General features: G+C 39.7%; 1 protein-coding gene across 13 annotated transcripts in view; it reads right to left on the bottom strand.

The window, feature by feature from the left end:
* SGMS1 (sphingomyelin synthase 1) overlaps positions 1–25,982 on the bottom strand; it is a 331,989-nt gene that overhangs the window by 188,285 nt on the left and 117,722 nt on the right. For 2 of the 13 annotated variants that reach the window (XM_061162094.1, XM_061162088.1), the window contains exon 4: positions 1,973–2,026. The exons of the other annotated variants lie outside the window; for them this stretch is intronic. The gene's annotated coding sequence lies outside the window, so the exon portion shown is untranslated. The remainder of the gene's footprint in view (positions 1–1,972; positions 2,027–25,982) is intronic. 13 annotated transcript variants of the gene reach the window in all.

The raw sequence follows: 25,982 nt of genomic DNA on the forward strand, positions 1-25,982 counted from the left end.
TTGAAATCAGACTTACTTTACAAACAAACTAGTCTTAATTTGGTTATATTTGGTAAAAACAAGGGTAATCTTAGAGGGGGGGAGAAAGATGTTTCAATGAATGTTAAATCCATTTTGTAAATGGAGGTCTGGATCTACTAAGACTCATTTCCTGGATAGTTCTTTGCTGTTATATTAATGTAAAATCTAAAGGAATAATTAAAGAACATTCTAAGCTTGTTTCTGAAGCTTATTTCCGTAATCTTTGGAAGAAGATTGGATGCCCCATGACCTGCAACAGGAAAATTATATGTACTGGAAAAGACATAATTTAAAGGACTGTCTTCAATCTGGATGGAAGGACTTTTTATCAAGTACTCTTAAGTAGTTCATGCGCAGTGAAACTGAAGGAAAACTGACTCTTCAATTAGTGCCCAGTTCTAAAGACCCCTACACAGACTGGCCTATAGAGAGGGCTGCTGACCTCAAACTCATCTTAAAATGATACTCAAACACAGGAAACTAGAATACACTAGGATAAGAAGAAGACAACATCAGAAGTAGGCTGCTTACCCAAGATCTGGACCTGATTTGTATGATAATTTATAACGTTTTCTTGACTTCTTGGACCTTTACATATAAAGCAAATGTTTTCTATCATGCACACAATCCTATGCTAGTTTTCAATCCAACTGTAATACAATTATTGGGTTTGTGGCCAATTACCTGTGTCTAGTACTTCTAAACTACCTAGATGGATTTCTCCACTCCACAGCTCTAACTGGATAGCCTTTAGGAAATTCATTTAGAAGAAAGAAAGTTCATTTCTGTCTAGGCTTCTCTTGGTGGGATCCCATTACTAGGTGTGATCCTCTTACCTGGCCAATTAATAATAGCTGCCATGACCCTGGCCATAATATGAACTTTCCTCTAAAGTTGCACAAGCTCAATCAGAGCAATAAGGAAAAATTTAACCCAGGAATAACCCCCCCCCCCCGCCCCCCGCCACAATTCTGGGATGGATTTATGTGGTTGACACCAGGCTGTGGTCATTTAAGTTTTAAGCCCCCTCCTTGGGAACAATCAAATTATACTAAGGATAAATCAGCCTAGTAACACGAGGAAGTTGGGCTGGGAGCCTTACGGACAATGCCAATAAATAACTTCCCAAAAAGAAAGATTGGTAGAGAATAGACTAAGTCAACCTAAGGATATACTGGGCTGCACCTAATAGAAGTTTCTGGCTTAATTCTCACTTATGACTTTAATAATACTGCCAGTTGTGTTACTTGTACTTTTGGCTTATTAAGACCTAGTCCAGTAACAGCACACTGAGAGGTCTATCAGCAAAATCTTCACCAGATCTAGGAATGAGACTTCCTAGCGCTGTGGGACAAGATGGTCCTGAAAGCCCTCCCAAAGCATGGCTGAATTTACAACCATGAGGGAGTCCTCTCAATGAAAAATTAGTGCTGGCCAAGGGCACTTGCCATCTGCCTCTGCAGGGATTGGATCCTGTGCTGCTTCAGCGGTTAACTTTTGATACACCCTCAAGGGAGTTCAGGGTAGATAACAGGAATGAGGCATTTTGTGCTCCAGGAAATCTGGTGGAACAGGTCTTAAACAGTTAAATAGTTTCAGGAACTGAGTTTATGAGCCCAATCCTTGCATTTTCTCATATATAGAAAAAGCACTAAATCCTTTCATGGTGATATCAGCAGAAAATCTTTTTATAAGATAAGTGCTTGACTGCATGAACTCCCTCCTTCACCAAAATCACATATATTGACCTCACCCCCATCACAGCCCACCTATTGGGAGCAGTTTCTCAGAGTTTTCTGAAGTGCAGTTTCCTAAGCTGCAGTCCTCATTTTGCCCCAAATAAAACTTAACTCCAAAGTCTCATGTAGTGATCTTTTTTTAAGTCAACATAATGAAATCTTCAGATACTCCCCACTCGTAGCCCAAATACAATTTTAAATCCCTATTTTACCTTTTGCAGGCTCCTCAAAAGAGTCTCAAGATCCCAGAACTTTTACTGAGAAACCTACAAATTGAAGAGAGGACTTTTTAAAATCACAGGTCCTATTATCAAGGGCTCTATCAACAATGCCCTGTCTCTACTTTACTGGGGCAGGTTTAAGTTGTCATTAAATCCCTACCCATAGATGTGCCAACATAACCTTCCTCATATGTATTTAATCACAACTCCTTGAGGGTAAGTGCCATACTTGACCAGTGTTCATATAATGCTCTCAGTATGCAGGACAAACATTGGACAGCATCCAACCAAACCTATCATGTTTCTCTGTTACCAATTCTAGCAAATTAAGCTTTTCAGTTCTACTATCAAGACCTCAGTTCACCTACCCTTATTTTTCACATTTAGTCATTTTAATCAAAACTGGATTACTACCCACCCTCAAAAGATTTATTCATTGCTAAATGTTTGCCTCTGCAACTCCCTATAATGTCCTTCACCACCCTGCTCCTCGACAATGTTCGTCCATGCCTGTCTTCGGGCTCAGTAAAAACAATAGAAATAAACATATTTGCAATAATTAAGGAATAGTCCACATGCTCTTTTTTGACTTAAGAACTGTTTTCTGAAAATATTGTATGTACATCAACAAATTCTGGATTGAGCTATTTTGTAGTATTATGTTATAGTTTGTATTTTGTTATAGTAGTATTTTGTTATAGTTTATCTTTGTTATTTTGTTATAGTTTATCTTCCAGTAAAACCAACCTTTACAATCTTGCATTACTATGAAAAAAGTTTCAAATAAAATAGGATCAGAAACTACTAATGTATTTTAAAAAATTATCTGAACCATGTCTAATCTATTACTGTACAAGCAGCCTCCCTCTGAAACAGTCTCATATCTCTCTCCCTAACTAGTCAGAAAGTCTCATAAAGGTTATGCCATATCCCAAACATACAGTATATACAAGTCAGCAATGTAAGAGATATTTTTAAAATGCTTTGCCTTTTGGTTCTGGATTCTTTTCAGATACTGAGAATAAATATTTAATGGAAATTAAAGGAACTCACAACTGTGAGAATTCTCTACTAACAACTTCCTTTTTAAATACCTTGAAGAAATAATAGAGCTTCAAAAGAAAATGCAGCATGAATTGTCAAACCAAGCTACCATAACAAACTTTGCAAGTCACAAAAGCTGTCTTTTATGTTCCTAAAAAAGGCAAAATGTAGCTGCCTAATAAGAATATATGATGAACTAGAAAGAAATCCCAAATGAACTCCAATGTTGAAACAGATTAAAACATTAAATTCCAAAGGAGATTATGAGAAATGTTTCTTTAACTGAGAATCAACTAATCTACTGAAATTAAATTTGTGGTAGACACATCACTGTGTTAGTTCACCCACTCCTATAAATATTTCTGGAGGATTCTCCCACATCCTCAGGCTCAATTGCTCTTCACCTGCCATCTTCTATATCATATGCTACAAGTCCCCAAACACAGCCCTAGCTAATTGGACCTGGAGATACATAAAGCCGCATTCATCTGTTCAGTTCAGTTCAGTTCAGTCACTCAGTCGTGTCCAACTTTTTGCCACCTCATGGACTTCAGCATGCCAGGCTTCCCTGTCCAACACCAACTCCCGGAGTTTACTCAAACTCATGTCCCTTGACTCAGTGATGCCATCCAACCATCTCATCCTCTGTCGTCCCCTTCTCCTCCTGCCTTCGATCTTTCCCAGCATCAGGGTCTTTTCCAATGAGTCAGTCCTTTGCATTAGGTGGGCAAAGTATTTGAGTTTCAGCTTCAGCATCAGTCCTTCCAATGAATATTCAGGACTGATATCCTTTAGGATGGACTGCTTGGATATCCTTGCAATCCAACAGACTCTCAAGAGTCTCCTCCAACACCATAGTTCAAAAGCATCACTTCTTCGGTGCTCAGCTTTCTTTACAGTCCAACTCTCACATCCATACATGACTACTTGAAAAAACAATAGCCTTGACTAGACAGATCGCTGTAGGCAAAGTAATGTCTCTGCTGTCTAGATTGGTCATAACTTTTCTTCCAAGGAGCAAGCATCTTTTAATTTCCTGGCTGCAGTCACCATCTGCAGTGATTTTGGAGCCCAAAAAAATAAAGTCTGACACTGTTTCCCCATCTATTTGCCATGAAGTGATGGGACTGGATGCCATGATAGTTTTCTGAATGTTGAGCTTTAAGCAAACTTTTCACTCTCCTCTTTCACTTTCATCAAGAGGCTCTTTAGTTCTTCTTCACTTTCTGCCATAAGGGTGGTGTAATCTGCATATCTGAGGTTACTGATATTTCTCCCAGCAATCTTGATTCCAGCTTGTGCTTCATTCAGCCCAGTGTTTCTCATGATGTACTCTGCAAATAAGTTAAATAAGCAGAGTGACAGTATACAACCTTGAAGTACTCCTTTCCTGATTTGGAATCAGTCTGTTGCTCCATGTCCAGTTCCAACTGTTGCTTCTTGACCTACATACAGATTTCTCAGGAGGCAGGTCAGGTGATCTGGTATTCCCATCTCTTCGAGAATTCACAATTTGTTGTGATCCACACCATCAAAGGCTTTGGTATAGTCAATAAAGCATAAGTAGATGTCTTTCTGGAACTCCCTTGCTTTTCCGATGATCTAGCAAATGTTGGCACTTTGATCTCTGGTTTCTCTGCCTTTTCTAAATCCAACTTGAACATCTGGAAGTTCATGGTTCACATATTGTTGAAGCCTGGCTTGGAGAATTTTGACCATTACTTTACTAGTGTGTGACATGAATGCAACTGTGTGGTAGTTTGAGCATTCCTTGGCATTGGCTTTCTTTGGGATTGGGATGAAAACTGACCTTTTCCTGTCCTGTGGCCACTGCTGCATTTTCCAAATTTCCTGGCATATTGACTGCAGCACTTTCACAGCATCATCTTTTAGGATTTGAAATAGCTCAACTGGAATTCCATCACCTCCACTAGCTTTGTTCTTAGTTATGCTTCCTAAGGCCCACTTGATTTCGCATTCTAGGATGTCTGGCTCTAGGTGAGAGATCACACCATCGTGGTTATCTGGGTCGTGAAGATCTTTTTTGTATAGTTCTTCTGTGTATTCTTGCCACTCTTCTTATATCTTCTGCTTCTGTTAGGTCATTCATAGGCTTCTGTTAGGCATTCATAGGCTGGCCAAGAGCTTTCAACTTCTGTTTACTGGCTAGAAAGATGGGGCTAGCCAATCAAGATGCTCTGCCTCAAAAACTGGAATTAAGAAACTCCAAAGGAAACTGCCAGTTAGAAGTTGGGGTAAAAGGTCAAGAGAGACACTCAGGGTCAAATGAGAGCTGAACCTGACCCAATTCCTGGGATTAGACTTACATCCTGATCTCTATCTTCACCCTCTACCTTTTTTTGAGTGAAACTCACCTGGTGCTTGCAACCCAAAAGTTACCAAACTACAGAGCTTATGAGAGTAACCTAAATTAAATTTGTATGTAAGACCTACTACTGACGTGTTTAGTTAGAATAAAAACACCCACTTTTAGACTAATTGGGGGAAAAAAATGGCTCATAGCACTTAGTAAGGAATCTGAGGTCAAATTTTTGGATAAATACAGGTTTACTATTTTCAACTTTACCTTTCTTCTAGACTTCAGGTCTTTCACCTATAAAATAAGGTCAGTTCATCAGAAAGTCTACAAATCCTCTTGTATTGCTTACAGTCTCAGTATAAGCAGCCTCTGGTGTATCAACATGCTATTTTCAGACCAAGGAGAATTATACTTTGAGATAAAAAGTTTTCAGGCAGTGATTCTCTCCTACCTGGGCTGTCATGTGATGAATTTTCATTCTAATAAATTCATAATTGGAACTAACAAATATTTATGTAAAAACTCTTAAAATTCATCACTTCCAGCAAGGAACACTCAGCACAGTCCAAAAGAAAGAAAGAAACTTACACCTATATAAAGGGCTCCCCTGGGGCTCAGTGATAAATAATCTGCCTGCTGATGCGGGAGGTGCTGGTTCAGTCCTTGATCTGGGAAGATCTCCAAGCCATGGAGCAGCTAAGAACCTGCACCACAACTGCTGAGCCTGTGGTTGACAGCCTGTTGGTCCCGTCCACTGACACCCGTGTGCCTAGAGCCTATGGTCCGCAGAAAGGGAAGCCATCACAGCGAGAAGCCCATGTACCGCAACTAGACGGCCGCTCCCGCTCACCACAGCTAGCGAAAAGCCAGAGCAGCAACAAAGACTCAGCCCCGCCGAAACTAAACACAATTATTAAAAAATGCATCACTTCCCAGGCTATCCCATTTTAGCCAAATGTATATAGAACACCAGAACTGTATGTAGTGTTTTCAATTGCTCTATTTTTTCATTTAACATATCAAATGATACCACAATGCCCTAACTCTCCCTTAAAGAAAACTAAGAAGCAGAGACTGTATTATTCGACTTGCACATTAGAGGAAATATTTAGAAAGATGGTACCACCACCTTCACCGTAATATTTTCAACACTCCTCGTGTGTGAAGTGGGGCTTGGAGGAAGAATAGTAACAAAACAAGACATTGGAAATCCAAATATCTACCTTAAATATTCTTGTCATTCACACAATTTTTAACACATTATTAACAAAAGAGCATTAATCTCATCATAAGCATTCAACAAATGAAACTGCTGGAAAAGTATTTTTATAAATGTCTAAGACTTTCAATAATATCAATAACCTCGGATATGCAGATGACACCACCCTTATGGCAGAAAGTGAAGAAGAACTAAAGAGCCTTCTGATAAAAGTGAAAGAGGAGAGTGAAAATGTTGGCTTAAAGCTCAACATTCAGAAAACTAAGATCATGACACCTGGTCCCATCACTTCACGGCAAATAGATGGGGAAACAGTGGAAACAATGACAGACTTTATTTTGGGGGGCTCCAAAATCATTGCCGATGGGTACTGCAGCCATGAAATTAAAAGATGCTTACTCCTTGGAAGAAAACTTATGACCAACCTATACAGCATATTAAAAAGCAGAGACATTACTTTGCCAACAAAGGTCCATATAGTCAAAGCTATGGTTTTTCCAATAGTCATGTATGGATGTGAGAGTTGGACTATAAAGAAAGCTGAGCACCAAAGAATCGATACTTTTGAACTGTGGTGTTGGAAAAGACTCTTGAGAGTCCGCTGGACTGCAAGGAGATCCAACCAGTCCACCCTAAACGAAATCAGTCCTAAATATTGGAAGGACTGATGTTGAAGCTGAAACTCCAATACTTTGGCCACCTGATGGGAAGAACAGACTCACTGGAAAAGACCCTGATGCTGGGAAAGATTGAGGGCAGGAGGAAAAGGGGACTACAGAGGATTAGATGGTTGGATGGCATCACCGACTCAATGGACACAAGTTTGAATAAACTCCGGGAGTCAGTGATGGACAGGGAGGCTTGGTATGCCGCAGTTCATGGGGTTGCAAAGATTCGGACATGACTGAGCAACTGAACTGAAATGAACTGAAGACTTTGAAACAAGTGAAAGACATTCCTAGGTGCCTGTCCCTTCAGTGAGTGTTAGACATCACCCAGAGGGCCTTCTGGGGATTTTCTGAGTCAACACGGCAATCCATCTCTGACCCACTATTAATTTACAACTCTGTAAAACTGACAGTACTTCCAAACAATTCTTACCCATACCAATGCAAATAAAAATTGACCTGCCTGAAATGAAAGATGACCCAAATGTTACATTTTATTGTTCTTTTAAAATTTATTTATCTATTAATAAATTCATTATAGCATTTCTGCTTTTTTATTCAGTTTTTCAAATAGTCCTTTAATTCCATAAATTGAACAAAAACTATGATATATGTTCATTTTATATCTACATTCAATACTTCTTAAACTTTTTTTGAAAATTACTCTTTAGCAAATATGATTTTAAAAATTAACTCAGTTATAAACACCTAGAAGAGAGTTTGCTGTCACTCACAGCAACTGGTCATGGTATAACCTATCAGGCTATGAATAACTAGTCTGTGCTGTTTGGGAGCCAGATTCTTGCAATACAGTGACAAATGGAAATGCCAACACAGCAATCTCATCAGTAAAGCAAGTTACATTCTTGGTCTTTTATGTACCTCAGTGGGTTATCAAGCCTTGAATCCCGATTGCATAGATACATATCATGCATCTTTTATGTACCTCAGTGGGTATCAAGCCTTGAATCCCGATTGCATAGATACATATCATGCATCTTTTATGTACCTCAGTGGGTATCAAGCCTTGAATCCCGATTGCATAGGTACATATCATGCATCTACTTCTTAACGGATACAATGTAAATAAAATCCAAATAAATTCATATAGAAAATCATATGAATGTGCATGTGTGTGACAAAGAAAAACACAAATAAATATACAGTCAGATCCATGCAACAAAGACCAGTGGGACACATAACCTACAACGTGAAGCAACCTTATTTATTTAGAAAAATAAATAAATAATTTTGGTTGTAATCTGTTGCTCTTATCCTGTTGCTCTTGTCCTTTCATTTTCTGAGCTAAGTAAGTACACGTCTAAATTAGCAAAGCAAGGCACATATATGTAGGCAATTAAAAAAATAATTCTTGGCAACCTTTAAACTCCTCAAAATTGTGGGCTTAAGCGTCTCTACTCATCATTTGATAAGACTGTCTTAAAAGAAAAACATTAGCATAAAACAGGGCTGAATGATTCCACTTTATAGAAACAGTGAGTGGGAGTAATTGAATCATTCATTTTTCTAAATGTTATAAAAAAGAAAACACCCATCAACTGAGAGTCAATAGGAGTTTCTTGATATAAGTAAATATGATGTATGAAACTGTATTTCCACTAACCATTTATGCAGGCAAAATCACAACGATTTGCAAGTCACAAGTGTCCTACTAAGACTTAAAATAAGTTGATGTAATTTATAAAATGTGATCGAAGCATACTTCTGAAGGCCTTGACAACTCTTCAGGAAACCACTTAAAACTTCATGCACATGTAAAACTGCTGCTGTTGAAACCACATCCATGAAACACCAAATTTCATGTCACTCCCAGATCTGTGCAGGGACCCCCTTAATGCATAAGGTCTTTTCCTCCTCCTTTTCAAGGACTACTCTTTCCTTTCCGAGCCCCATCCACTCAGCTCCCCACTGCTTAGAAGTCAGTCAAATTCTGCTTTTCAAAGACCCTTCTTTGGGGACTTCTCCAGGGGTACAGTGGGTAAGACTCTGCTCCTTTGCAAGGGGTACAGGTTTGATCCCTGGTTGGGTAACTAAGACCCCACATGAAGTACAGTATGGTCAAAAAAATAAAAATAAATTAAAACTTTCCAAAAAAAAAAAAATAAAATAAAACTTTCCTTTGGCAGTAATTACGTTGCTCTGGAATTTCTCAGAAGCGCAAAGAGACTAGTGAGCACAAGAGTCTCCAAGAAAGGGCTGCAGTAACATACTGCCTCTCACTTCTCAGAACTCCAAAGACTAGATTTTGGAAATTAAATTTCTAGGGAAAATGATGCTCTTGGTTTGGCTCCTGAGCTTCCTCCATAGGTTTATTTCTCAGCCAAGAGTTAAGTATCCATCCAGGCCAGCCACATGCAGGGACAAGGGGATCTCACCTCCCAAGTGTCACTTGAGGCCATGAAGAACTGCCCAAGAATTATGCATCCATTCACTCATGGCCCTGATGTTCTAAGTTTGCATCATTAAAGTAGTAACAACCATGGGCTACAAAGCATTGCCTCCCTTAGGAGACCTGGTTCAAACAAAAATCCTCAAATGGCTCAGTTATCAAACAATAAAGTGGAGGCTTAACTGCCAGATGAAAGAAAAGTGACTTTCTGGGATAATTTTTTTGTTTTCTCTTTTAGTAAGTGAAGATCTTTCTGAAATGTATTACATTTTTTTTTTCTTGCTTTCCCCCGTTAGTAAAAGTAACAGGTACTCTCTGAATGATATTAGAAAATATACACACAGACAAGAAAAATTACCAATAACCTCAGCTCTCAGTCAGAAACACTTACTATTTGGAAATGTTTCTTTCTAGCCTTTCTTTAGGACACCAGAAGGACTGGATCAAACAAAAATCCTTGACCTTCTGGTGTCCAAAAGATATATATGGGCTTCCCTGATAGCTCAGTTGGTAAAGAATCTGCCTGCAATGCAGGAGACCCTGTTTCAATTCCTGAGTCAGGAAATCTGCTGGAGAAGGGATAGGCTACACACATTCCAGTTTTGGGGGGCTTCCCTTGTGGCCCAGGTGGTAAAGAATCTGCCCCCAATGCGGGAGACCTGGGTTCAATCCCTGGGTTGGGAAGATCCCCTGGAGAAGGGAAAGGCTACCCACTCCAATATTCTGGCCTAGAGAATTCCACTATATATATATATATACATATATATAGGTTTAGTTGCTCAGTCGTGTCCAACTCTTTGCAACCCCATGGACTCTAGGCTGTCAGGCTCCTCTCTCCATGGAATTCTCCAGGCAAGAATACTGGAGTGGGTTGCCATTTCCTTCTCCAGGGGATCTTTCCAACCCAGGGATCGAACCCAGGTCTCCTGCATTGCAAGCAGGTTCTTTACCAACCGAGCTATGAGGGAAGCCCATAAATAAATACTTTTATTTCCTGTATAAATTTTGTGTATTTTTTGCATAACTTTGTATATTTTGTGTAATTTTTATACACACTTTTTTTACTTCTCACCTTATAAATTCATTCATTTTACAAATTTAGGACTATGCATACTGTTTTGTAATAATTTTTCATGTCACAACATGTGGATATGTTTCCAGACTATTAAACTATTCAATATTCTTCTACATCTTAGCCCTCTGTCCCTCCTCTATTTTGAGATGGTTGCCTAACTATTCGGTGGAGAATCAGGATTTCCTCCCAACTTCTAATAATAGTTTTTTATAAGAGTTACCCAGGTTGACTATAAAATTTTGGAAAATACCTTTGGGCTTTATCAAATTGAGGACATAGATACATACTACTTTGTAATTTGTTTTTACTCTCATTATATCCCAAATATTTTCTTACCTCCTTAAATACTTCTGGGGTTATTTCCTGATTTTTCTAAAAAACAAGAAGAATACTCAGAACCCAGTTTCACATGATTGTCATGAGTCAAGGGTCACCAATAAGAACACTGACTATTGTAATATATTGTAGCTGTGGATGCAAATCATACATTATACAAATCAGGGTAATGATGCCAGGAGATACTAATAAGCCTGGGCTGATTTATTGGTTTGTTTATGTTGTTTTTTAGAAGAGTTCTCCAATAACAAGCTCTCTAATCAGTGGTCTCTTCCTCATGAAAGTAAAAGAGACATAAAACTTCAATCAGTTGATGTGTCTGCCAAGTGAGTTATTAATTCAAACAGACTTTTCCCAAGTCATTTTCCTACTCTCTTAATAATAATAATAATGAGGAAGGGGAAGCAGATGAGAATGAGAAAAATTATGTTCCTGTTACTATGACTTGGGTGATTTCAAAACAACTTCTACTATTTCTGAATCACTAATGAAAAGTCTATGTCAACAGTTTCAATCAACTTTTTCTTTTCCATAGTCAGTAAGAAACGCATATCCCTCATCACCTTCAAATTTGTGTATGAGTATTTGGAGCAAGTTTATTTCAACATCTGCAAATTCTCTCTCATCATTCATCAGAAGACAATTTGGCACTGGTCACGGCTTCTGAATTCAAGTGCTGTGACTTAACTGCTTAACAAAGATTCATATTTGAAGCCTAAGAACTCTGTGAGATTAGAAATGCTTTTTTAAAAGATAGACTCATCTGATGACCCTCCCATGTAATGAATCAACTTCCTCATTAAATCTGTTCCCAAAAACACATTTGATATTCTAGAGGCATACACCTAAATAAGTGAGACTGGTACTATAAGGTGAAGATGTTTACCAGAACTAACCTGTAACCCTGGTCCTATACAATAGATAATACAGTTGTGTATTGTCCTCAGTGGATGTAGGCAAGTCATCTTTTTTTTTTTAAGTTGTCTTTTAGTGAAGATACAGAAAGGGTTTGGCAACAGTCAGCACCGTAAACAACAGGCAAAATCTATGCCCACCTCATCCATGAACATTATAACCTGTATCTGCCATACAAGAGGCATTGAACAAATTTTCTGAACAACTGAAGGTTCTCAAACAATAACATCTTTCTTTCACCAAAATTCTTTGCTCCATGAGAACCATCAGGATTAATATATATGAGATTATTCAACCTACCTATTATTCCACTTAAATCTGATGGCAGCTTGCACAAACATTTGCCAAGGTAACAGTGACAAGCCTCATCAGATATGTCCAGTTTTGCCAGCACTATCAAACTGTAAAAAACTATGTGCAGAATAACTTTTGCAAAATAGCCACAATCTTGTACTGCAGTCTCCTGGCTTGCCTTTTCAACTCAACTACATCAACCCTCCAAATGTCGCCCTTTAAAAGGTCAAAATCACTCATTAGAAAATAAACAGCTCAATCAAATACATTTGCCTGAAACAAACTGATAACACAAAGAAATGCCAATCAGCCCCCCACAAATACAGTTGAGTCTAATCACCTGCCAGTGTATTTTCTGACTTTGAGAAAGTCTTTCCTGCCACCTCTCTGCTTTATGCAAAGTTGAGCACAATAAAGGACAGAAATGGTATGGACCTAACAGAAGCAGAACATATTAAGAAGAGGTGGCAAGAATACACAGAAGAACTATACAAAAAAGATCTTCATGATGCAGATAACCACAATGATGTGATCACTCACCTAGAACCAGACATTCTGGAATGCAAAGTCAAGTGGGCCTTAGGAAGCATCACTAAGAACAAAGCTAGTGGAGGTGATGGAATTCCAGTTGAGCTATTTCAAATCCTAAAAGATGATGCTGTGAAAATGCTGCACTCAATATTCCAGCAAATTTGGAAAACGCAGCAATGGCCACAGGACTGGAAAAAGTTTCTTTTCATTCCAATCTCAAAGAAAGGCAATGCCAAAGAATCCTCAAATTACCACACAATTTCATTCATTTCACACGTTAGCAAAGTAATGCTCAAAATTCTCCAAGCCAGGCTTCAACAATATGTGAATCATGAACTTCCAGATGCTCAAGCTGGATTTAGAAAAGGCAGAGCAACCAGAGATCAAATTGCCAACATCCTCTGGATCATCAAAAAAGCAAGAGAGTTCCAGAAAAACATCTACTTATGCTTTATTGACTACACCAAAGCCTCTGACTGTTTGGATCACAACAGACTGTAGAAAATTCTTCAAGAGATGGGAAACCAGACCACCTGACCTGCCTCCTGAGAAATCTGTATGCAGGTCAAGAAGCAACAGTTGGAACTGGACATGGAACAACAGACTGGTTCCAAATCGGAAAAGAAGTACATCAAGGCTGTATATTGTCACCCTGCTTATTTAACTTATATGCAGAGTAATCATGCAAAATGCAGGGCTGGATGAAGCACAAGCTGGAATCAAGACTGCTGGGAGAAATATCAATAACCTCAGATATGCAGATGACACCATCCTTATGGCAGAAAGTGAAGAAGGACTGGGAAGCCTCTTGATGAAAGTGAAAGAAAAAAGTGAAAAAGTTGTTGTAAAACTCAACATTCAGAAAACTAAGATCATGGCATCTGGTCCCATCACTTCATGACAAATAGACAGGGAAACAATGGAAACAGTGCGAGACTTTATTTTGGGGGGCTCTGAAATCACTGCAGGTGGTGACTGTAGCCATGAAACTAAAAGACACTTGCTCCTTGGAAGAAAAGTTATGACCCACCTAGACAGCATATGAAAAAGTAGAGACATTACTTTGCCAACAAAGGTTCATCTAGGCAAAGCTGTGGTTTTTCCAGTAGTCATGTATGGATGTGAGTTTGGACTATAAAGAAAGCTGAGCATCGAAGAATTGATGCTTTTGAACTGTGGTTTGGAAAAGACTCTCGAGAATCCCTTGGATTGCAAGAAGATCCAACCTGTCAACCGTAAAAGAAATGAGTCCTGAATATTCATTGGAAGGACTGATGCTGAAGTTGACACTCCAATACTTTGGCCACCTTATTCGAAGAACTGACTCATTGGAAAAGACCCTGATGCTGGCAAGGATTGAAGATGGGAGAAGAAGGGGATGACAGAGGATGAAATGGTTGGATGGCATCACCAACACGATGGACATGAGTTTGAGTAGGCTCCAGGAGTTGGTGATGGACAGGGAAGCCTGGCGTGCTGCAGTCCATGGGGTCGCAAAGAGTCGGACATGACTGAGTGACTGAACTGACTGACTGTGCTTCAGGATAGGTAGAGGGTGTGTGTGCGTGTGTGTCTGTGGGCATGTCTGTGTGTGTGTTTTACCTATAAAATAGGGATCTGGATCTGGAGGAAATGCTCTCTTTCATCTGTAATTTTGTGCTGAAATGATTTGCATTAAAATTATTCCAATTATTCTAACTATTCCATATTATGAGCAAGAGTTGAGTTTGATTACTGTTGATTAAAAAATTGCCATGGGAGGCAATGTAGTATAATGACAAGAGACAAGTTTGAAATTAAGAAATGTAAATATGACACCTAGTAGAAGAACAGTAGAAACACGTGGGGACATTTTTGGATGGCACAGTGATAGAGGTCCCTAGTGGAATTTAATGAGTGGGCTCTAGGGACGCTAAACATCCTGAAAATGTGGGGCAGACCCACACATAAGGTCCTCCCTTAAATCACAGCTGTGAGCAAGCAAGGAAGAATCTGAATTTCAGATCACATGGTTTCTCAGGAGTTGTGACCTTGAATGACCAGTGGTTAAAGTCATTTAATTCTGAGCCTCAAGCTCCCTGAAGGTAAAAATGGGAATATAATTATCAACCTCAAAGGTTTCTTTTGTAGACTAACATATAAAACAGCATGAGCAAATTGCCCACATTCTAATCCTGGCTCTATAAAGGGTAGGCCCTTGTATGTTTCACCTTAACCTCCTCACTGTCCTTACCCATTAAACTTAGGCAAAAAAAGTGCAGGGTTTTGATGAGCTCTGGCTCAAGGCATGTTAGCTATTATTATTAGTGCAGGGCTGATTATTAACAGGTGTTCAATGAGTACTCTGACTCCACGGCCTCTCAAGGCCATATTACGGAACCTAGCTACACAATTTCAAAAGCTTAGTAAACATACCCATCTCAGATCACCACTGACAGGAACAATCAGTCAAAAGAAGTAGGGCCTGTTCTTCAATGATATTAACTGATATTTTAGCAAATTGTCTTTCAAAACAAATCTGTATGCTAGTGCCTTTTTTTTTTTAAGGCATACTAATGGCATTGACTAATGAGGCATAGCCTACACAAGGTTTCCAGGTGTGTCCCAAAACATAATTAATAGTTTAGAGGATTAAATGGCAAAGTCTGGGTTCCACACCCCCAGTTAAATACTGAAAAATCTAAACATAAACAAAAACAAAAACCCATTATTAGCTTTTCAAAACCCCTCAAGCGGACGCAACTGAAGGACATAGCATGCATGCATGCATTGGAGAAGGAAATGGCAACCCACTCCAGTGTTCTTGCCTGGAGAATCCCAGGGACAGAGGAGCCTGGTGGGCTGCCGTCTATGGGGCCGCACAGAGGCGGACACGACTGAAGTGACTTAGCAGCAGCAGTAGCAGCAGCACACCCTGTGAATAACATTTAATTCTGGAAAGATGGTGAAAAATAACAAACACCATTTGCAGAAATGCATTAACATGGATCAGAAGTTTAAGCCCCCAGCCCACTCGGCAGGTTGACAAGCATGAAGCTGGCAGAAAAATATCTCACGAACTGGTGACACAGAGCAGCAACACAGTCCTTTGGCTACAATAAACTGCAGGTCCCCCAGCAGCTGAAGACTGTCCGTTAACAGACATGCATCCGTTTGCCACACTCCAGGATCACGAAGTTTCTCATCAGGAACATGCATGGTCCCTGTGCTCACTAAGCTTAGCTTGAAGTTCTTCGATGTTAATGGGGGCGGGGGGTGGAGGGGGAGGCGGGGGAGGCTGGGGGCTCAGAATCAAGATTGTATTCTGTCAAGGGCGGGGCTTAATTAATGAGTAAATTGTATCTTCCTGAAATAACATTTGATTGAAATACTTTTAGGAGTAAATGTTTAAATAGATGTGATATATTTAATCAGCATCTTTTCACAACTGCTGCCCTGGCATGATTAAAAACCATGTTAATCAAGCAAAATTCCCCAAAATGACTGATCTTTCACGCAATAGGTTTTCAAATTCTACTTTCACTAAGCCCAAGAGTAAGTCTTCTAAGATTTCAAATTTAACTATACTTTGATAGAGAAGTTTATTCTACACATATACTCACACAGTGAGAAATAATGAGGACACAGAAAGGTATACCTCTCAATATTAGTTCTAAAGGCATTAAGGTCTCAAAGTATGTTAGTTGCTTAGTCATGTCCAACTCTTTGAGACCCCATGGACTGTAGACTGCCAGGTTCCTCTCTCCATGGAATTCTCCATGCAAGAATACTGGAGTGGGTTGCCATTCTCTTCTCCAGGGGATCTTCCCAACCCAGGGATTGAACCTGGATCTCCTGCATCACAAGCAGATTCTTTACCAACTGAGTCATCAGGGAAGCCCAAGGTCTTCAATCGGGCCTGGTAAATAAATTCTGGTTCTTCCATTCATTGGAATTATATAGCCATTAAAACAAATGGGATAGATTTATATGTGCTGATATGAAATCATCTTGAAAAAGTATAATGTCACACAAAGAGAAGAGCAAAGCACTGAATAGTGTGTATATTTATGCAGGATACAGTTACAGTAAAGCACAATTCAGTTGCTCAGTCGTGTCCGACTCTTTGCAACCCCATGGACCTCACCACACCAGGCTTCCCTGTCCATCACCAACACCGGGAGCCTGCTCAAACCCACGTCCATCAAGTCAGTGATGCCATCCAACCATCTCATTCTCTGACATCCCCTTCTCCTCCTGCCTTCAATTCTTCCCAGTATCAGGGTCTTTTCAAAGGAGTCAGTTCTTCACATCAGGTGGCCAAAGTATTGGAGTTTTAGCTTCAGCACCAGTCGTTCCAATGAATATTCAGGACTGATTTCCTTTAGGATAGACTGGCTGGATCTCCTTGCAGTCCAAGGGACTCTCAAGAATGTTCTCCAACACCACAGTTCAAAAGTATCAATTCTTTGGCACTCAGCTTTCTTTATGGTCAAACTCTCACATCCATACATGACTAATGGAAAAACCATAGCTTTGCATGGACGAACTTTTGCTGGCAAAGTAATGTCTCTGCTTTTTAATATGCTGTCTAGGTTGGTCATAGTTTTTCTTGCAAGGGGCAAGTGTCTTTTAATCTCATGGCTGCAGGCACCACCTGCAGTGATTTTTGAGTCTCTGTTTCTATTGTTTCCCCATCTATTTGCCATGAAGTGATGGAACCAGATGCCATGATCTTAGTTTTCTGAATGTTAAGTTTTAAGCCAACTTTTTCACTCTCCTCTTTCACCTTCATCAAGAGGCTCCCCAGTCCTTCTTCACTTTCTGCCATAAAGGTGGTGTCATATGCGTACCTGAGGTTATTAATATTTCTCCAGGCAATCTTGATTCCAGCTTGTGCTTCATCCAGCCAGGCATTTCGCATTATGTACTTTGCAAATAAGTTAAATAAGCAGAGTGACAGTATACAACCTTGAAGTACTCCTTTCCCGATTTGGAATCAGTCTATTGTTCCATGTCCAGTTCCAACTGTTGCTTCTTGACCTGCATACAGATTTCTCAGGAGGCAGGTCAGGTGATCTGGTATGCCCATCTCTTTCAGAATTTTCCATAGTTTGTTGATGTAGATGTTTTTCTGGAACTCTCTTGCTTTTTTGATGATCCAACAGATGTTGGCAATTTGATCTCTGGTTCCCCTGCCTTTTCTAAATCCAGCTTGAACATCTGGAAGTTCATGGTTCACGTACTGTTGAAGCCTGGCTTGAAGAATTTTAAGCATTACTTTGCTAGTGTGTGAGATGAATGCAATTGTGCAGTAGTTTGAACATTCTTTGGCATTGCCTTTCTTTGGGATTGGAATGAAAACTGACCTTTTCCAGCCCTGTGGCCACTGTCGAGTTTTCCAAATTTGCTGGCATATTGAGTGCAGCACTTTTACAGCATCATCTTTGAGGATTTGAAATAGTTCAACTGGAACTTCACCTCCACTAGCCATGTTTGTAGTGATGCTTCCTAAGGCCCACTTGACTTCACATTCCTGGATGTCTGGCTCTAAGTGAGTGATCACATCATCGTGGTTATCTGCATCATGAAGATCTTTTTTGTATAGGTCTGTGAATGCTTGCCACCTCTTTTTAATATGTTCTGCTTCTGTTAGGTTCATACCGTTTCTGTCCTTTATTGTGCCCATCTTTACATGAAATGTTCCCTTGGTATGTCTAATTTTCCTGAAGATATCTCTAGTCTTTCCCATTCTACTGTTTTTTAGTATGCAGGATATGTTTGTATTTGCATAGCCCATACATGAAAAATACACCCCAAAAAACTGAAACTATCTCTGGAGAAGGAAAGGGAGGACTAGAATGAAAGGAGGATTTCTTTTATGCTTTTATGCTGCTTAGGAAATTTTTTAAAACCATGTGCCTATTTTTCATTTTTTTGTTTTATTTTGGGGGCGGGGGGCACTTAGCCACAACATGTAGCTTTAAGGATCTTAGTTTCCAGACCAGGGATTGAACACAGGCCCTGTGAGTGAAAGCACCAAGTCCTAACCACAGGACTATCAGGAGAATTTTTTGCATTTCATTTTTTAATTAAAAAAAGAAACAATATATTTAACTTTTTTAAAGCAAAGGAGCAGATGCTCCCCACCTGTCAGTTTTCCTTTAATACTAAATCCAACACATTAAACAATAAGCATGACCAAGGCAGGTAGATTTTTAAAAACAAAGTGAAAAATTACAGTTCCCTGCTTCTCTATAAAACTGCTAACCACCTTTCCTAAATTTTAAGGGACAAAATAAACAATTTCCACAGACCCCTACAAGAAACAGGCCTATAAAACACTTGAAAAGACCGTGTTTGTTTTCTGGTATAAATAAGTCAAATGCCTCTGAATTTCTTGCTGCCTCTCTTGTCAAACAGGCTATAGTGCCAAACCCAGTTTTCCATTAAGCAAACATTACAAAAAGCACTCCACGGCTTGTTGACTGTTCGCTATCTCTCAACCAAATGCCTAGGGGACTGACAGAACCTGCTCACACCAGTAAACATCCACAAAGAGCTCACTCATCAATCAGAATTACACTGTGTACTCTGCCACCACCCCCACACTTCGCCCATCACCCCACCACTGCCACATCCAGAAAAGCAGCCGGGTACCCGGGAGTACACAGCTCCATCAACACCCCCACCCGGTCCATTCCTCCCCCAAACTCAGGCCAACCTGGTTGATCCTGGACAACAGCTGTCATCTATCCCAAGAAGGAAGAGACGTGGTCAGGGATGCGCCATGGCTTCCAAACCCCAGTTTAAACACAATCATCTGCCTCTGCTCCTTCCTACACTACGTTCCTGGTGATCATATGGCATTGGAAGAATGAAAACAGCTCCTCTCCACCAGCTCCTAGTTCCTACCATCCTGGATCCATTCAACACAAGCTGTGTGATCTTAAAGAAAAAAAAAAAAAAGATTGGTCTCTTTGTTCCTTAATTTTGTCATCTGTGAAATGGCACCAGTAATGCCATAGACCTACACAGAGCTCACAGTGTGAGGACCAGACAAGTAGAGCTTTTGGCCCAAGGTAGCCTTCCATGTATGTCAGCTCCTACCATCACCATCATCTTTGGATACAAGCCTGCAGAAGCCTCCTATCTGGTCTCCCTAATTCCCTATTCCTAATTCTAGTTTCTATCCAGCAGTAAAAGTGGCCTCCAAAGTGGGGTGTTTGAGGAAGAATGGATACATGGATATGTATGACAGGGTCCCTTTGCTCTCCACCTGAAAACTATCATGACATTGTTAACTGGCCACACTCCAATATAAAATAGAAAGTTTAAAAAATAAAAATAAAAAATAAATACATGGAAAAAAGCAGGGAGGGATTTAATCATCCTGGTTACATCTACCCTCCTCTCCCCGCTGAAAAGTGATAAGATCCCCCACTTGCTACAGTGAAGTCCAGAAGCCTTGGGGCAAACCTCTCCAGGGAGCCCTTTAATTCAGGACACTCTGGCTCCACCCATACTGCTCTCCTCCCAGAGAGGGTAAAGGCCCGTGCCAGATGCTCCCAATACTTCATTGAACTTTTCCCACCTATAAATAGGAAGCCAAATAAGGACCATTCTGTGCTAGACTGTGAGCTCCATTCACCACGAGACACCTGCATTCAAACAGCTGTCAACCAACAAGAAATATCACAGACCCCTCTTTTCAAGTATGACAGTTCTTACAACCATAAAAAGCTGGAAGCCAGGAAAACCAGCTTCACTGTTGCATCACATTAAACTTTTGGAATTGAATAGAACCAGTGAGAGACTAAGCAATTAACCTAAAGATAACCAGATATTAGTCCAGTTCCTCATCGTTTAGTTGACCCTGCTCAGACTTGATGATTCATCCATCTACCATCTAATACCAGGCCTAACTGAAGAGTATGTAACTCTCGGTTACAAGTTTCACGTCTGGAAGCATCTCATTTCTCTATTTGAATGTGAGCCCCTGGCTCCTCCTCTCAGGCTGAGAAAGCTGCTGCTGAAGTACTCAGAGTGAAAGGCTCCTGATACCACCCTCCAAAGAATTCAGTTTCTAAGAAAAGTCTAACTCATTTTGCGTTGGATAAGATGAAGAGAATGAAGGCTTCAAGCAAGCTGGGGGATAGGGAAATAAAACTCAACATCTCCATGATTTTCCACCACCCTTGCTTTTCCAGTGAATGCTGTTAGGGTGGGCTGGAATAACTCAACCTGTGATATATGTGACTAAGATAAAAATTCCTTTTATCCTTCACAAGGAAGAGTTCACAGGCAGTCACTTCACTCTTCCCCCCAACCTTTTTTTAAACTATTATTTTCAATTGTGATATAATACACATAACATAAAATGTACCATCTTAACCACATCAAAGTCAAGTTCAGTGGCATTAAGAACATTCACATTGTTGTGCAACCACTACCACCACCCATCTCCAGCACTTTTTCATCAACCCAGACTGAAACTCTGTACCCACCACACAATAACTCTCCATTCCTTCCTTCCTCCAAATGCTAGAAACCACCTTTCTACTTTGTCTCCACAAATCTGACCACTTTAGGTATCTCATCTAAGTGAAATCATATGATGTCTATCCTCTTTCAACTAGCTTATTTCACTTAGCATAATGTCTTTAAGTTCATCATGTATCAGAAGCTCATTCCTTTTTAAGACTGAGTAATATTCCATTGTGAGTCTCTATCACATTTTGTCATCCATGCACCCAGCAATAGACATCTGGGTTGCTTCTACCTGTCAGCTATTGTGAATATTGCTACTATGAACGTGGGTGTGCAAGTATCTTTTCAAGACCCTGTTTTCAATTCTTTGGGGGGTATATGCCAGAGCTGAGACTTCTAGATTATATGTTAGTTCTATTTTTAATTTTTTAAAGGAATACCATATGGTTTTCCAAAGCAGATGCACATTTACATTCCTAGCAATGCACAAGGGATCCAATTTCTCCACATACTTGTCAACACTTCTTGATTTCTGGTTAATTTCTTGATAGTTAATTTCTGTTAAATTCTGGTTAATTTCTTGATAGTAGCATCCTAATGGCAATCCTTTACTTTTTTAACTTTAAAATGGTTGACTGACTTAACTTTTTTTCCACCTACAGAGTTCGCTAAGAATATTAGCAAATCTGATTCTCGTGAGTGTGTTAAATATTCATCTTCTGAGAGGTAACTGCAATAAAGCATCTAAGATTCAAAAAGTTTTGGACACAAAAACCACCTTGTATTAAAATCTGAAACTGCCCCATCGGAGGTACGGAAAGTACCACCTCTGAATATTAGTTTTCTCATCTGTGAAATGAAGCTAGACTCATCTCTTACAGTTGTGGGAGAACTGAATCACAACAGTGTATAAAGTACATATTAGCATGTGCCTAGCACCTAATAAACACTAAATGATCAACATATGATGATAAGGAGCAGGAAGGTTTTGTTATTACTAGAATACTACTTACTAGTAGTAATACTAATACTGAGAATACTTACTAAAAGGTAAGTCACAAAAAGATCTTCTATTTGCCTTTTATACACGAGTAGCCTTTCCTCATTTATTCAGGTATTGTTTTACACAATTTATACATCTACTCCTCAAATCTCAAAGGTGTCACTGTAGCCACGGTAGCATTTTTCTTATATATAAATATATAAACATAAATATTCTTCTCCAGTGTATGCAGGATATCAGAAACTAAGCAATAGTAGCATAGCCCCAAAATGCACTTTCCAAGATTTGAAAAAGCAGTAATGATAACTTGTCACATAGTTCAAAGTATACTTCATCCAGTTAGAGAAAAAAGGTGGAAGTACAGTGTGAGATAAGGTTGTTTTTCTCTGTTCTTTTAATTAAAGAGTCAATGCCAAATGGTTATCTTCTGAAGTGTGGCTTAGGCTAAATTTGCACACTACATTTAAAAAAACAAGCTTTACTTGTTGAAGCCTCTCCAGGTATTTTTCTTTAATTTATTTATTTTATCTGACTGTGCCAGGTCTTAGTTGTGGCATGCAGGATCTTCACTTGCAGCATGTGGGATCTAGTTCCTGATCAGAGATCGAACCCAGGCCCCTTGCATTCGGAATATGGAGTCTTTGCTGCCAGACCACCAGAGAAGTCCCATCTCTAGGTGTTTTTTACTTTATATCTTTATCTGGATTCTTGTTTAAATTCACAGGACCTGACAGAAATACTTAGAAATCATATAATCACTTATAGTTAGATATGTTTCTACTGACTTACTGATAAATTACAGTAACATACAAAACACTTGGGAACCCAAAGCAGGTGGAAATGATCTATGCATACTTCAAATTTAAGCAAATCAAATAGACACAAATGAATTTTAAAATAAAAGTCAAATCAAAAGGGTACAGATTCATCATCAAAACACTTCAAGACTGCTCAGGGCGTGTGCACATGTACATTAGGCATTCTAAGGACTTGACACTTATTAACACTTTTGACATCTATAAAGCGTTCTGATTTGGGTTCCAACAATATTATAAATGTATTTTAAATTATTCCTTAAAATTTGGACATATTACTTTCTTTATATACTCCACTGAGAACTATTCAGGTAAAACAATACTCCAAAACCTTAATTATGTTACTGGCTTCAAATTTCTAGATGGTCTTCATCTCTCCATCTTGGCTAATACAAACTCATACTAGACTCTTTCTCCCACCCACCCAAACAAGTGGTTCAAAACACTGGGATGCCCTGATAATGGCATTTATTTCAGTTTATTGGTTCAGATTTAAATCAGCAAATTCTGTTTCAACCACTGTTACCTTCTTTCAATTTTTTAAAAGATTTTTTGATGTGGACAATTTTTAAAGTCTTTACTAAATTTGTTACAATATTGCTTCTGATTTTTATATTTTGGTATTTTGGCCTAGAGGCATATGGGATCTCAGCTCACCAACCAGGGATTGAAACCACACACCCTGCACTGGAAGGCAGTCTTAACCTCTGGACCACTGGGGTCCACAACCATTATTACGTTAAACTGTTTTAAAATTACTTTCTAACTTCAAAAATTAATGCATATTGGTATATAATTTTTAACTCTTTCTTTGGTGTTTTAAGATTTAATGAGTGATCTCAACTGATTTTTCAATGAACTCTTTAACCCTAGAAAGGCTCATGGTCAATGACTATTGTCACTGGCTCTCAGTGATCACTAGAGTCAGGTAGAAGGAATTGGGCTGAAGTTATTGCCCTATAAAATAAATCCCTGCAATTAGCTTCACTGCTTTAAATGACAAAAAGACCACACATTCTCCCCAAAGCTGTATGTTTTGAATACTAATCTTTTCTCTCTGTCTCCACCTCCCTCTGAGTTTTCACTATGATCTGACCACCAAAAAGACTCTGACAAGAATAAGAACGTCAGCGCTAACAAACAAGATACCCTGTTAAGTCACTGTACTTATTTTTTCTTCCTTTATTGGTTTTTGAAATGTGAATCCCACCCGCAGAGGCAGCCACAGTTGACCTGTAGGTGTTCCTATCACCTCTGCCTGCCTAAAGTTCACAGCACTAGGACTAAGTCTGCTGCCCAAAGTTATGTAACTGCCAGAGTCTCTGAGCCTCAGAACCCCAATCTCTGAGAAGAAACCATGGGCCAGCGGCTCAGTATCAGGGCCAGGTCTCCAGAATCCCAGGCCAGGGTTTCTTCCCTTATAGATCTTTCATCTGCTGCCCTGGGTCCTAAAGCACAGCTCAGGCCACCCAGAGATGTAGCTTCTGAATCCTGATCATTTCTCCAGAGTTCAGCTGCAGAGAAGTACTCTAGCTCCCAGTTTGTCCCCTCTCCCCTTGCATATTTTGCTTTCATCAAATATTCTAATGTCCTCCACAGAAGTTTTCTTTTTCCCAGGACCCAGCATAGGATCACAAATGCATTTAACTCTTAGGTCTCCTTAGTCTCCTTTAAACAGAAACCGTTCTTCAGCTTTTGTCTTTCAGGACACTGATATATTTTTTTTCCCCCTTTATTTATTTATTTATTTTTTCAGTGGGTTTTGTCATACATTGATATGAATCAGCCATAGATTTACACGTATTCCCCATCCCGATCCCCCCTCCCACCTCCCTCTCCACCCGATCCCTCTGGGTCTTCCCAGTGCACCAGGCCTGAGCACTTGTCTCATGCATCCCACCTGGGCTGGTGATCTGTTTCACCATAGATAATATACATGCTGTTCTTTCGAAACATCCCACCCTCTTCTTCTCCCACAGAGTTCAAAAGTCTGTTCTGTACTTATGTGTCTCTTTTTCTGTTTTGCATATAGGGTTGTTGTTACCATCTTTCTAAATTCCATATATATGTGTTAGTATGCTGTAATGTTCTTTATCTTTCTGGCTTACTTCACTCTGTATAATGGGCTCCAGTTTCATCCATCTCATTAGAACTGGTTCAAATGAATTCTTTTTAACGGCTAAGTAATATTCCATGGTGTATATGTACCACAGCTTCCTTATCCATTCATCTGCTGATGGGCATCTAGGTTGCTTCCACAGGACATTGATATTTTTGAAAAATACATGCCAATAAGTTTTAGAGAATATCCTTCAATTTAGGTTTCTCTGGTGTCTATTCATGATTGGATTTGGACTCCTGACCGGGGTGTGACACCCAGAGACATGTGACACTCACTGCTTCTTACTGTGTGAGTTCCCATGTGCTCGGTCGCTTTAGTCCTGTCTGACTCTTTGCAACTCCATGGACTGTAGCCCACCAGGCCCCTCTGTCCATGGAAGACGGGAGTGGGCTGCCACGCCCTCCTCCGGGGGACCTTCCAGACCCAGGGATCGAACCTGTGTCTCTCACATCTCCTGCAGTGGCAGCAGGTTCTTTACCACTAGTGACGCCTGGGAAGCCACTACTGGTGGATTCTGACTCCTTGTTTAGTGTTGTCCAGTGTCCCCACTGAACTGTTACTTTTTTTTCCTTTTGTAATCAATTATTAAATCTGTGAGGAGAACAACACACTGATTTCAGAAACCAACCCTTGCATTTGATTGGTTAATAGTTATTTGCTGAGCACCTGCTAACCTGCTGGGCATGGTGGTGGTACTGGAGATGCTGCACTGGGAAAACAGTTATATCCCTGCCCTCAGGAGGTTTACATTCTAGTTAGAAAGGCTGATAGTGGGCAAGT

The sequence above is a fragment of the Dama dama genome, chromosome 15 (genome assembly GCF_033118175.1).
Source record: "Dama dama isolate Ldn47 chromosome 15, ASM3311817v1, whole genome shotgun sequence".
Classification (NCBI taxonomy): Eukaryota; Metazoa; Chordata; class Mammalia; order Artiodactyla; family Cervidae; genus Dama; species Dama dama.